The 15,454-nt window shown below is 42.2% G+C and overlaps 1 protein-coding gene across 1 annotated transcript in view; it reads left to right on the plus strand.

The window, feature by feature from the left end:
- The first annotated feature begins 1,570 nt into the window (after window positions 1-1,570).
- usp54b (ubiquitin specific peptidase 54b) overlaps window positions 1,571-15,454 on the plus strand; it is a 94,883-nt gene continuing 80,999 nt past the window's right edge. Inside the window, exon 1 of the mRNA XM_050060090.1 lies at window positions 1,571-1,778. The gene's annotated coding sequence lies outside the window, so the exon portion shown is untranslated. The remainder of the gene's footprint in view (window positions 1,779-15,454) is intronic.

The raw sequence follows: 15,454 nt of genomic DNA on the forward strand, positions 1-15,454 counted from the left end.
ACTTACTCTGAATCCAAATGTGCGGACAGTTTTGTTTAGTTTAGTTTTCTCTTATTTATTCACTACAATGTGATAATGATAAAAATACATTTATTTATCATCATATACTTATAAATTGTAATGTCAGTGTTCAAGTTAGTACGTAAATTGTTGCACCTGATCCTCTTTAATGCGGGATTCATACTTCTACGTCGACGTAGACCCTACGCCGTATCCTGATGTGCACCTCCCCAGAAATGTAACTACACGTCGCAGCGACGCAGACCTCCTGTCTATTTCTGTAAGCTGAAACCATTTCCCTCAGTGGAAACAANACGTGTTTAGTATAAGACAGTTGTTTTGTCAGTGAACCTTGTGAGTTGTAATGGAGCTGAATTATGTAACGTTACCTTTGTTAAATGTTGCTGTTGTCCCTGGCTTCATATGAGAAGAGGAAAAGACAGCTAGCTACTAGGCTAATTTATACAATGTAAAATGCCATAGGCTTGTGCTAATAACGTTAGCATGTTGTATTTGTGGGGAAAATGTGTCCAGATAAAGACAAGTGTTTGTCTGAGAATGCTGCAAGTTATAGTGAAGCTGATTTGTGTACTTGTGTTTGACATTGTCTCTATTAAGCCATGTTTAATGTGTGTTTAATGTGTGTTTTGAATCAACTAAACTTTACAGCACTTCACAGACACAAACCCTTCGCCGCTGACTAGTGTTTTGGAGGTGTAACTGCAGAGTGACACAGACACACCACCACACAAGTATAACTGCTCACAACAGTGTATGTTACGGCATAGGCTCTGCATAGAGTTGAAGCACAAGGGTCAAGCATAGACCTTTTCATGGGCCCCCCTTGGTCTTGTGCTGGGGTCATCTGTACCCTTAGAACATAATAGTGAAAGAGTATAATTCAATTCAACCCAAAATGTGATGTCCTCATATGAGGACACAGAGTCTCAGGAGGATATAAACGGCTCATTCTGATGTCAAACAAACACAGTGATTTTCAGATTATGATACACCAAAGAAATTATTCTTATTATATTTTATTATATTCTGACGATACATCCCTCTAAAACCAACACACTGCACCTTTATTTCTGTGAATGCCCTCTATGCCGCTGTTACTTTTCAGTAGTTTGGATTTCTAATGGCACTTCTCTCTGTTACAGTGGTTTTAAAAATCCCTGCCACACTAAACAGTGTCCCCATGACCGCTCACCTGCTCTGTGAACAGCAGTGTTCAGGCTGTGACTGTAAACGGCTGCTGGCAGACCTCCAGTGATAGAAATGAAACAGATGCTCTGCACACGCTGCTGACAGCAGGTTGCATCTGACCGTGGAGGTGTGTGCAGCACACAGAGACAAAAAGACAGGTAGGTAGAGCCCAACACGGTCAGCAGCTCCGGGATGACATCACCACCACCATCATCATCACACTCTGTTCGCCTCGCGCCCAGAAGACGGCGGCATCGGGCTGAGCTAAACGGCCTGCTAAAACCGCTACGTCACACGCTCCGGGAGGAGAGCTGGAAGATGGGACGGTATCGCGAGAGCGGCGTGCCGCGACCGCAGCGCTGGATGGCGCTGGTGGGGGCTGGATGCGCCCACGGCTCGCCCTCTCTCCCGTTAAATCACACGGTGGGACACGCGAGCGGACGGAGACTGGCGGCGTCAGCAGCCGGGGTGAGTAAAAACCCTGCACACTACGCACTGCACGGGCTCCATCACAGAAAGAGAGGCCGGGGGGGACGCGCATGTGACCGGACAGAATACACCATCAGTAGGTGTGTGCTTCTCTCTCTATGTGTGTGTGTGTGTGTGTGTGGTTATGGGGGGGTAGGCTAAGTCAGCGTGTCGGCCAGATGTGATCCTCAACAGATGTGCTCTCGTGACAGTCTCAGAGGAAGGCTGTCATCATCATCATCTCCATCAGTCCTCTCATCAGCAGCATGTTTCCTCCCTCTGTTGCTCCCTGTCTTGTCAGTTGTATTATTCTATCAGCTGGTCTCGGGTCGGTAATTCCCCCTCTACGCAGCAACTCTCTCTCCCTCGTGCTGCACACTGGTTGCCGCTTTAACGGAGCATCCCTCCCCCTCAAGTTCATCCCGGTGTCAATCACGGTGTGATTGTTGAGGCCGTCCCATCCGGCAGCCGCTCAGGTACATACCACTACTGCGCGCGTGGCTCCTGTGCTGTGCTGCGTGTTTGGGTCTCGCGCGGTGTTTCTGAGGTGGAGGTGGTGGTGGTGGGGGGGACTGTACACACTGTGTGGACTTGTTGATGGATCATGACCGAGAGACCGCAGCCTTTTACCGAGGCGGATTCACGCTCCGCTGTCATCGCTCCCGGGGGCCGCTATTGATTTAACGTTGCGGTTTCGATCCGTGTGATTGATGACTTTGGCCCCTCACCGGGCCCGCATCACCGCCAGCCTATGGTGCCGTCACATTAGCGACGGTGACACAGCCCTCTGCTGCCTGCCTCACGCGCGCTCACACACGTGAATACTCAGAAAAAAAAGAGAAACAGGGAAAATAGGGTACTGCTCATCCCCATCATTAAGCAGGAGCACATGCGTTTGTTTAGGCTGCTTGTGAGGACACTGTATTGACAGTGATTCCTGAAGGCAATACTCATACTACATATGCTTAACCCTAAGTCAGTGTTAACCCTAAAATAAATGCTTAACCTTGCAGAGACTAGCATTTTCTCTCCACATCGGAGATATCGGTTTATGTCCCTACAATGTGAGGAATACAAATCACACACACCAGAGGACGCACAGCTTCAGCAGAACACCTTCACCCTCCAAACTGAGCTGAAATGTCAAATGTCAAGACAAAAGACGACCAATAAAGACATACAATCATCTAAAAGGGTCACAAAAGGGGCAAAATAACCAAAAACAGACACAAAATACTTACGAAATGGACAAAACAACCAAAAAGAGACTCAAAATTACTTCAAAGAGACACAAAATATCTACTAAAGGGACAAAACAACAAAAAAGAGACACAAGCTGACCTATAAAGACACAAATGACCTAAAAGGGACACAAAATGGCCACAAAAGAGGGCAAAACAACCAACAAAAGACTCAAAATTACTTCAAAGAGACACAAAATATCTACCAAAATGGACAAAACAACCAAAAAGAGACTCTAAATGACTTCAAAGAGACACAAAACGACCACTGAAGACCCAAAATTACTTCAAAGAGACACAAAATATCTACGAAAGGGACAAAACAACAAAAAAGAGACACAAAACGACCAATAAAGACATAAAATGAACTAAAAGGGACACAAAATGCCCACTGAAGGGGCAACATAAATAACAAGAGACTCAAAATGCCCAATAAAGACACAAAATGAGCTAAAAGGGACACAAAATAGCTATAAAAGGGGGAAAACAACCAAAAAGAGACTCTAAATGACCAATGAAGACATTAAATTATCTACAAGGGACATAAAATATCTATTAAAGGGGCAAAGCAACCAACAAGAGACATAAGACGACCAATAAAGACATAAGATTACCCAAAAGGGACACAAAATGACTACAAAGAGACACAAGATGGCCTATAAAGATACAGATAACCTAAAAGGGACACAAAATGCCCACAAAAGGGGCAAAACAACCAAAAAGAGACTCAAAATGACTACAAAGAGACACAAAACGACAATTAAAGACACAAAATGATCTAAAAGGGACACAAAATGCCCACAAAAGGGGCAAAACAACTAAAAAGAGACACAAGATGACCTATAAAGACACAGATAACCTAAAAGGGACACAAAATGCCTGATTGAACAGGTTTATGTCCCTACAATGTGAGGAATACAAATCACACACACCAGAGGACACACAGCTTCAGCAGAACACCTTCACCCTCCAAACTGAGCTGAAATGTCGCCTTGACATTTAAGTTGGACTTATCATCAATTTCAGTTTTTGGAGACGAAACCCTCTGGACGGTGGTGAATTTTTGCCTTGTGCTTTTTTTTTTTGTAGTTTCCATAATATGGGTGCGAGTGTTCGAGTGTGCGTGTTTACCTGCTGCCTGCAAATACCCACTCACACGCTGAGCTTAGAAAATCCGTCTCAATGCACATATTTGTACTTATTTAATATGACATGTCCTTATAGACACTGCTGTTTCCATATTTTATGAGCTGTCGCTGTAGCTTGGGTACAGTATTATTGTCTGACAGCCTTTAATACTGTGATAGCAGGGATGTCCTGGAAGGAAAACCCACTTTACTTTTTATCTGTATTAGTCTGTCCTTAGACCCAGTCCAGCTGATCACACTGCCAGAAAAGCCTGGCTCCTCTCCTCCCTCTCAGAGAGATTGGGGGTGTTTCTACTGGCATTATTTAAAGGGCCAGTGTGCAGGATTTTGGGGGATGTATTGGCAGAAATATAATATAATATAACATGTATGTTTTCTCTGGTGTATAATCATCTGAAAATAAGAATCATTGTGTTTTTGTTACCTTAAACTGAGCTGTTTATATCCACATAGAGGACATTATGTGGATATAATAATGAACTACACCATGGTTGCATGCATAGATAAATGACAACGAGTCTACTGGGCACCTACCAGGCCCAGGGACCCCCCCCCCCGGCCTTCACCTGCAATATGTTACTCAAATTTACATGTACTGACCAGGAAGAGACACAAAGAGATGCAAAGGAACTGCAAAAAAACACAAAATAATTACAAAAGAGGCAAAAAAAACATAAAGAGACAAAAAGTGATCAATGAAAACACAAGATTACCTAAGAGGGACACCAATATAATTAAAAAAGGGGTCAAAACAACCAAAAAGAGACTCAAAATGACTACAAAGAGACACATAATGACCAATAGAGACAGAAAATGATCTTAGAGGGACACAAAATAAACCAAAAAGGGGCAAAACAACCAATAAGAGACTGAAAATGACTAGAATGAGACAGAAAATGACCAATAAAGACACAAAAAACTAAGAGACACAAAATACCCACAAAAGGGGCAAAACAATTAAAAGGGACTCAAAATGACTATAAAGAGATACAAAACAACCAATAAAAACACAAAATGATCTTAAAGGGACTCAAAATACCTACAAAAGGGGCAAAACAACCAAAAAGAGACACACAATGACTACAAAGAGACACAAAATGACCAATAGAGACACAAAATTAATTAAAAGGGACACAAAATGCCTACAAAAGGGGCAAAACAACCAACAAGAGACGCAAAATGATTACAAAGAGACACAAAAATGACCAATAGAGACACAAAATGACTAAAAAGGGACAAAACAGCAACAAAAAAACAAATGACAAAAAATGACTAGTAAAGACACGAAATTATCATAAAGGGACACAAAATACCTACAAAACAACCAAAAAGGGACTCAAAATGACTATAAAGAGATACAAAATGACCAATAGAGACACAAAATTAATTAAAAGGGACACAAAATGCCTACAAAAGGGGCAAAACAACCAACAAGAGACGCAAAATGATTACAAAGAGACACAAAAATGACCAATAGAGACACAAAATGACTAAAAAGGGACAAAACAGCAACAAAAAAACAAATGACAAAAAATGACTAGTAAAGACACGAAATTATCATAAAGGGACACAAAATACCTACAAAACAACCAAAAAGGGACTCAAAATGACTATAAAGAGATACAAAACAACCAATAAAGACACAAAATGATCTTAAAGGGACACAAAATACCCACAAAAGGGGCAAAACAATTAAAAGGGACTCAAAATGACTATAAAGAGATACAAAACAACCAATAAAGACACGAAATTATCATAAAGGGACACAAAATACCTACAAAACAACCAAAAAGGGACTCAAAATGACTATAAAGAGATACAAAACAACCAATAAAGACACAAAATGATCTTAAAGGGACTCAAAATACCTACAAAAGGGGCAAAACAACCAAATGATCTTAAAGGGACTCAAAATACCTACAAAAGGGGCAAAACAACCAAAAAGAGACACACAATGACCAATAGAGACACAAAATTAATTAAAAGGGACTCAAAATGACTATAAAGAGATACAAAACAACCAATAAAGACACAAAATGTGACTATAAAGAGATACAAAACAACCAATAAAGACACAAAATGATCTTAAAGAGACACAAAATACCAACAAAATTGGCAAAACAGCAACAAAAAAAGACAAAAAAATGACTGGTAAAGACACAAAATGATCTTAAAGGGACACAAAATACCTACAAAAGGGGCAAAACCACCAAAGAGGGACTCAAAATGACTACAAAGACACAAAATTAACTAAAAGGTACACAAAATAACTAAAGGGACACAAAATACCTACAAAAGGGACAAAACAACCAAAAAGAAACAAAAGATAACGAGTCAAAATACCCACAAAAGGGGCAAAACAAGTAAGACATTCAAAATGACCAATACAGACACAAGATGATCTAAAAGGGACACATAATTAACTAAAAGGGACACAAAATAACTACAAAGAGGGGCAAAACAACCAACAAGAGACAAAAGTTGACCAATAGAGACGTAAAATTACCTAATGTGGACACAGAATGCCCATAAAAGGAGCCAAACAACCAACAAGAGACTCGAAATGACCGATAAAGACACAAAATTAACTAAAAGGGACACAAAATAACTACGAAAGGGGCCAAACAACCATCAAGAGACACAAAATGACCATTAAAGACACAATTTGATCTAGAAGGGACACAAAATGAATACAAGGGGACACAAAATGACCAATAAAGACACAAATTGATCTAGAAGGGACACAAAATGACCAATAAAAACATTGATCTAGAAGGGACACAAAATGACCAATAAAAACACAAATTGATCTAGAAGGGACACAAAATGAATACAAGGGGACACAAAATGACCAATAAAGGCACAAATTGATCTAGAAGGGACACAAAATGAATACAAGGGGACACAGAATGGCTCAAAATAACTATTAAGAGACACAAAATGACTACAGTAACAATAATAAGCTAAATCACCACACAGTCGGTGTGTATGTTTGCAGTGGTGGGGCCTTTTACATGTGTGTGCCCAGGGACCCATTGTCTCCTAATCCGCCCATGGTTGCATGATGTCAGCATCACCAGTACTGAGCGTTCATGTTATTAGACACATACAAGCGTCAGAGTTCAGGAGCGGGGTTTCCCCTGACGTGTTTTAAGATTGCGCTAAGGACAGATTTGATTGCAGGCATCTCACCAAAACCCCATTCATCAAAACCCATGACTTCTTTAATTCACTTCACTGGTTTGACTTGTCAGACTGCTAGACGTGATCATGTGTGGACGAGCTCGTGTCTCAGCGTCCCGGGGAACTGGTTTCAGTTTGAATCGTGCCTGCCTCAGTGGTCAGGGCTGGGTCCACGTGTGTGGGATTATCATTATAGATTATAGTCATCGCAGAGGATGAGGACGGTGGAGAGGAAAAGAAAGGCACACTCATACGTCTCCTTTGACCTTTACCTCCCACTGGAGTGCTCTTTCTCTCCTTTCCTCCGTCGCTGCTCCTCTTTGACATGTGGTTGCTTATTTAATCTAATGCCTCGCTTCCTTCCTCCTTCCTTTCCTCTCTTCTTACTACCCTTTATGACTCCCCTGTTCTCCTTCCTCTATTTCTCCTCTCGTCTTCTAGAATCTTTTTATTATCTCCCTTCTCATTTTCGTTCCTTTCCTTCCCTCTTCTTTTTCTCCCTTGCTTTCTTTTCCTGTCCTCTCCTCGTTTCTTCTTTCCCTTCCTTACTTCTCTCATCTCCTCTCCTGTCTTTGCTTTTCTTCTTCTCACCTCTCCCCTCCTTTCCTTTCCTCTGTTCTTCCCTCCTCNCTTTCCTCTGTTATCCCCTCCTCTCCTGTCTTTCCTCTCCTCTTTCTCCCTTGCTTTCTTTCCTCTTTCCTTCCCTTTCCTTTCTCTTCTCATCCTCTCCTTTCCTCTTTTCTCCCCTCTTCTCATTTCTTTTCCTCCCTTGTTCCTTTCCTATCCTCTCCTTGTTTCTCCTTTCATTTCCTTACTTCTCTTATCTCCTCTCCTTTCTTTTTTCCTTCTTCTCACCTCTCCCCTCCTTTACTTTCCTCTGTCCTCCTCTCCTCTTTCTCCCTTGCTTTCTTTCTCCTTTCCTTTCCTTTCCTTTCCTTTCCTCTGTTATCCCCTCCTCTCCTCCTCCCCTCATTCTCCCCTGCTTCCCTTTTTACTTTTCTTCTTATCTTTCCTTACTTCTCCTCATCATTTCTCCTCTTCTTTCCTTTTCCCTCATCTCCCCTCCTTTCATTTCCTCTTTTCTCCCCTCTTCTCATTCCTCTTCATTCTTGTTTTCTTTTTCTATCCTCTTCTCTTTTCTTCTTTCCTTACCTTTCCTTTCTCCTCTTCTCCCCTCCTTGCCTTCCCTCTTTTCTCCCCTCTTTTCATTTCTTCCGTCTTTCCTTTCTTATCCTTACTTCTCTTCTGGTCGCATCTCCTCTCAATTCCTTTCCTTTCCTTTCCTTTCCTTTCCTTTCCTTTCCTTTCCTTTCCTTTCCTTTCCCCTTTTCTCCCCTCCTCTCCTTCTGTTGCCTTTCCTCTCCTCTTTTCTTCTTTCCTTTCCTTTCCTTTCCTTTCTTCTGCCCCCCTCCTCTCCTTTCTTTTCCTCACCTCTCCTCTTTCTGCCTTGCTTTCTTCTCTTCTCTTCCCATCTCCCCTCCTCTCCTTTACTATGTTCTTCTCTCCTTTTCTCCCTTATTTTCTTTTCCTCTTCTCCCCTCTCCTTTCCTTTCTGCTCCCCTTGTCTCCCTTTTCTCCCTTTTCTCCCTCTTTCTCCTCTCCTCTCCTCTCCTCTCCTCTCCTCTCTTCTGTTCCTCCCTCTCCTTTCTTTCCCTCACCTCTCATCTTTCTCCCTTGCATTCTTTTCTTCTCCTCTCCTCTTCTCTCCTTTCCTTTCCTCTGTCCTTCTCTCCTATCTTTACCTCACCACTACTCTTTCTCCCTTGCTTTATTTCCCCCTTCTCTCCTCCTTTGTTCTTTCCTTTCCTCAACTATACTCTCATCTCCTCTCCTTTGTTTTTCCTCTCCTTTCCTTTCTTCTGCTCTCCCCTCCGTTCACTCCATCCTCTCGCCTCTCTTCTCCTTTTCCTTTTCTTTCCATCTCCTCTCCTCATCACCCCAAAACCCTGTTTCTCCCCCACTCCTCTTTCTCCATCTTAAACTGTAAAAAAACCCACAATTCCCAGCATGCATCCTAAATAAGGATGGTTATGTAATCGCCGAAATATTAAGCAAATATTCACCCTCTTCATATTTTCTACTAATGGGATTGGGTGTGCACGTGTGCCACGGCGATAATGGGTTGCATCTAGGTTATAGCGTGCATGTGTGAGTGTGTGTCTCGTGCGCGTGCGTGCAATAAACGTGTGTGTGTGTGTGTGTTTTCGCATGTATACTTTAATGTTACGGTGAGTCTGAGCGGGGAAATGACCTTGAAGCTTGTAAAAAAAAAAATCTCCGTCTTGCTAATATGCTCACACATGCAGCCGCACGTGTGCCTACTGTATGTTCACACATACACACTCAAAACACACACACATATATGTAACCTCTTTAGATTTAAAGTGGGGAAGAGGAGGAGAAAGAGGAGCACAGAGGGGAGGATGAACTCTGGGCTCTCCCTATTGTCAAATAAAGGCTATTTGAAGTTACACATAACCCAGTTACAGGGAAACCACTGTGTGTGTGTGAGTGTGTGTGTGTGTGTGTGTGTGTGTGTGTGTGTGTGTGTGTGAGCACATGCATGTGAGGTGAAGTTTTTCGGAAACGGAAAGCAAAGAGGCAGAGATGAATGGGGGAAGAAGTGGAGAGAGTGAATGAGAATGGAAAATAGAGGTCAGTGGAAGAAAGTGAAAGACAGAGAGCAGGAATGAAGTGAATGGGACAGAGGGAGGGAGAGAGGAGAGTGCAGCCAAAGGAGAACGAAACAGAGAGCGCATGTTTGTGAAGGGAAGGATCCAAGACCTCTCTCTTTTACGGGGATATATAAATATACTTCTCGCCTTTATGTTTGCTGGAGTGGGAGGGAGACAGTGTGAGAGACAGGCTATTGTCCTCGGGGACAGTATCAGCTCTTTGTTCAGCTTGCATGACACCGGTGTCACTGTCACCAAGCCACACTAACCCACAGCAGCACACACACACACAGAAAGAAACAGTGACAGCGAATTCAAATTCATTAACAGCATTTTATTTCCATCCAACTCCGAGACCGGTTTTTGAATTTCAAAATCTTTTCTCCTCAGCTGAAGGGAATAAACAGGATCATAATATGGAGGACAAATTAGACTAATGAGCAGGATGCTCATTCTTTGTGTTGTGGTGGGTAATTTGGACCAACACATTCTCACTCCGACCTCGTCACATACGACATGCAAGGTACCCTGGGTGTGTTGGTTGTTGACGTTCTGGGACACCGTGTCAAGTTCTGCCTGTTACATGCATTGTCTTCTTTCAAGATACACTTCCATTTTGACAGGAAATTTAACGTTTACATACAGTCTCTTTCAAAAATAAATGCACTACGTCGGTACAACGCTGCAAATTCACGTTGTTTTTTTCCCTTCAACAACAAACGCGTGGTTAGGTTTAGGAAAAAAGAACAGGGTTTGGCTTTAGAATCTTACGGGACACGAACACTGCTCTCTCGGGTGAAAGTTGGCGTACCCTATGGTGTAGCCTAACATGCACCTCCCTAGAAATGCAACTACACGTCACAGCGACGCAGACCTCCTGTCTATTTCTGTAAGCTGAAACCATTTCCCTCAGTGGAAACAAAGCTTTTATTTACTTTAATTTCACAGTTAAATTGTGAAGACAATAAAGCCTCCACAAAAATAGCATTTTAAGTCTTGTGTGTGATTTATCCTGGCTTCATATGAGCAGAGGAAATCTCTGCTCGTCGCTAGGCTAATTTATACAATGTAAAATGCCATAGGCTTGTGCTAAAAACGTTAGCATGTTGTATTTGTTTGGAAAATGTGTTTAGTATAAGACAGTTGTTTTGTCGGTGAACCTCGTGAGTTGTAATGGAGCCAAATGTGTACCGTTACCTTTGTTAAATGTTGCTGTTGTCCCTGGCTTCATATGAGAAGAGAGGTGTCCGGTAGCAGCGCAGCTAATTTATACAATGTAAAATGCCATAGTCTTGTGCTAATGAGGTTAGCATGTTGTATTTGTGGGGAAAACGTGTTTAGTATAAGACAGTTGTTTTGTCAGTGAACCTTGTGAGTTGTAATGGAGCAGAATTTGTACTGTTACCTTTGTTAAATGTTGCTGTTGTCCCTGGTTTTATATGAGCAGAGGAAATCTTTCCTAGCTGCTAGGCTAATTCATACAATGTAAAATGCCACAGGCTTGTGCTAATAACGTTAGCATGTTGTATTTGTGGGGAAAATGTGTCCAGATAAAGACAAGTGTTTGTCTGTGAATGCTGTGAGTTATAGTGAAGCTGATTTGTGTACTTGTGTTTGAAACTGTCTCTATGAAGCCATGTTTAATGTGTGTTTAATGTGTGTTTAATGTGTATTTTGAATCAACCAAACTTTACAGCACTTCATAGAAACCTCCGTCGCCGACTAGTGTTTTGGAGGTGTAACTGCAGAGTGACACAGACACACCACCGCACAAGTATAATGCTCACAACAGCTTAGGCCACATGCGTAGGGTCTGTCGTACAAGTATAAAATCCCCCAAAGAACGCTTGTAGTGATCAGAAACAGTCATTTTTTTCTTGATCTGGGTAAAAAGGATAGAATGCAGGTATCGTTTGACTGGAGAACTTAAGATACTACTTGGTACTGGGTTATTTTGGTCAATAACTTAAAGGTAGAGAACCAAGTGCCCAACTTAGTAAAACCAGTTTGGGCAAGACCCTCTCCTGTCCCTCGTGCACTGTCTGCTCCATTCAGAAATGGTTTTCCCAGTACGGTGTGGAAGAACTGGACTGGCCTGCTCAGAGCCCTGACCTCGACCCCAGTCAACACCTTTGGGATGAAGTGAAACGGTGACTGTGAGCCAGGCCTTACTGCCGAGCATCAGTGCATGACCTCGCTAATGCTCTTGTGGCTGAAAGGGAACAAATCCCTGCAGCCAGGTTCCAAAATCTGGAAAGCCTGAAAGCACAAGAGTAGCTGTAATAGCAACATGATAATGCCAGTGGTTTTGGAATAAGAAGTTCAACAAACACATATTGTATGAGTTTAATGGCCTGGTGTTCAGTTACATACTTTTGGCAACATAATGTATTTTAAACAAGTAGTTCCTTACGTTGGGGCTCAGGAGCTTCCAGCGGCTGCAAGTGTTTCTGCAACACAACTTATATTTCATTTTCTAAGCTTTTCTGTGCTAATTGTGAAATACTAAGTAGATGTGCTTTTCCAGGCCTCTACGAACTATCCAAGGTAAAGAATCTGACAGTGGGACATCACTCTTTGGTTTAGCTGTTCACAACTTGAGGCCATACAACCTGTGACAAAAGTTCACAATCATAAATTGCTTTGCTTCAAAGGGGTCTGTTGTTTTACACATATGTTGGTACCTCAGTATTTTCATGCTGCCTCATGGAGCCGTTTTTATTCTTGATAAATGTAAGTGAGTATAAAATTCTTTGTAAGATACAGAGGAGATATTTGGAAATCTGTTTTTCCATTCAGCTTTCCAATAGGATACATCATACTCCACATACTTGGGCCGTTCCAATACAGACCACAGTGAAACATGAGAAATAAAATGACCTCAAATTTACGCAAGAATTTATCTCCAAGACACCCCTCTCATGTTCCTTCCAAAGCACAGAGAGATGGAGAGAAATGATAGCGAGAGGACAGGAAAGAGAGTACACAGCATGAAAAATAAGTAAAGGAACTCAGATTAGGAGAGAACAATGGAAAGAAAGCATGATGCGAGTGTCACATGGTGCCACTCTTCCCGAATGTTGATTTGATGGAGCGGCAGAATGACAGACGGATGTCGGGGGGGCTGTTTTCGCAGAATGTTTACATTAATCGCAGAGATGTTGATCAGAGAGGAAGCGTCACAGTGTGCCAGGGATCAAACAGGCATCGAGCCATCCTTTAGATTCTGTCCTCGGATAAACTCCTGTAGACGTCTGAAGTTCTGCATGTTGCTTGATGAGCTCAGAGAAAAAGAAAAGGTAGAAGGGAAAGGAAGACAGAGGTGAGGTGGAAAACAGTGGGTTTGTTGGTGAGAAAGCCGGGCGAGAACTAGCGCAAGGAACGGGGGGAAATCTGAGGAGGTATGGCAGAGAGAAAGGGAAGATATGAAGGAAAAGGAACATTACCGGGTAGGAGGAGTGTAGTAACAGCAGTGGTGACAGTATGGTGGAACCATGAAACAGTCGTCTGCCCCCAGTGCTCCCAGCTGTGCCCCGGCTGGCTGTTATCGATCCACAAGTAATCATCCGCTGTCACACTGAAACCCACATCCATTTAGATACAAACTGAGAAAGACATTTGAATGTCTCTTTGAAATTTTACTTAACATTAAACCCACCTTACACCTAACTCCTGGGGCCGTACTCACGAAGCTTCCTCGTGAGAAGAGTTGCTCCCAGTGACAGAAATCTAAGAAATTTCTTAGGATTTTCCCTTAAAGTTAAGGCTAGGTCCTTGTAGAGATAAAAGTTATTCACAGAGCATCTTAGACCTTAAAGGAACTCCTAAGGTGAAAAACTGTTGGGAGCAGGGAGGAGGACTTTTAAGAGGTTTAGAGTTTTGGAAACACAAAGAAGTCAGAGAAATATTCTTCAAACACTGGATGGCAGTAAGGGAATTAAATGCCACCCATTAGATTGTGCAGGGATAATATGCGTGGTTGATCTCATTAGGGATACGCACACATTTCCCACCCAACGCAATAAAATGATCCCAATACTAGGATAGAATACTAGGATAGAGTGAGCACACCAACAATGACAACACTTAAACAGTCAGCAGTTCATCTCATCTCCACTGGGTGTCTTCACCTTGCAGGCTCACAAAAGGGCATGTCTGTGACAACCAATCACATCTGTTAAAAGAATGCATCATACCGAGCAACAGGGTTAACCGCACCTCTTTTCTATGGCCATGTTAACATGAAAACGTAATGCTATTGTTGTTGTGATGGTCGACTTTCTCGCCCATGCCTAGTGTCTGGAACCGTAATGCGCATGTGCTAAAAGAGGAACCGCATATTGCAAGTTTACATGACAACAAAGACGGTGCTGTTTCCAATAAATTGCACTCTGGAACTTTCTAAAGCAGCGGCGTCACAAACTACAGCCTCAAAACATTAAGTCAACACAGAAATCAATCAACTTTTATGCATAGCATCACAGGTTGCTTCTATTTCCTGGTCAGTCTGTATTAAATTTTAAGGTGTCATTAATGAGGGCTGCAGCATTACATAATATAATTCTATACGGTACATCTCCAGGTAATTCAGTGTGATGTGTTTGTTAAATTTAGAAACCTTAAGATCATAAGAGGAGTATGAAATAAAGTTCTGTGGGTTTGAACAATGCATCGGACATCGTTTCTGGAAAGACATACTTCTGTTCAAATGTCTGTTTTCAATGCTGTGAGCACCACAAACAAAATTCACTTAACTGTAATTGTACTGGAGTGGCTGCAGAAACATCGGAAACGGATCTCTCAACACTAAAGCTAATTAAAACAGAAGTCCTTTTTTGTAATTTGAGTGTAGCAACCCTTTAAATCAAATGTCAAATGTCTTTTTTTTTTTAATGTACCGAGGTTCCTAACTGAGTGAAATGACCTGGAAGTATCTAAGTGGACAATCTTATATTTCATTAGGTTGTCCACATTTACAAAGCTTGCATGAAACAACATGATAAGAATACAGGAGGCGAGGTATCTAACATGCACGTTTAGTAGTCCATCTTCGTAACATTGTAGTTTAGCCACGGCAGACCCATGTCAATACCATCCGCCGTGGCATAATTGTGTGCAGTCAGATTATCAGATCGTCTTTCTTAAGTCCTTTCCTTGACCTCAGCAGTGCCTGAAATTTTCAATAAAGGAGTCGTTATTTTTGTCTCTTGCTCCTCCTCTCTAGTCTTCATCTCTTTGAGCTGCATCAGTGTCCTTCGTCTTTCTTTTGGTGGCTCCCTCTTCTTTGCACTATTCTTCCCTGCTGTATGAGAAACGCCACCTGAGTGGTGACTTGGTTCCACCCCTGGACGCAGACTGGCCAATCATAACGTAGCATTGGGGCCGGCTCAGACCAGGGTCCAGCTGTGCTCCATTGACTCTAATGCAGTTGTTTCAGATTTCCTTCATTTTCAGGCTGGTTTTGTGGATTTGGAGCTAAATGTTGTGCCTGGGGCACGTCGTGTATTAATGATACTCGTTACCTGGAGAG

Source organism: Epinephelus moara, chromosome 13 (genome assembly GCF_006386435.1).
Source record: "Epinephelus moara isolate mb chromosome 13, YSFRI_EMoa_1.0, whole genome shotgun sequence".
NCBI lineage: Eukaryota > Metazoa > Chordata > Actinopteri > Perciformes > Serranidae > Epinephelus > Epinephelus moara.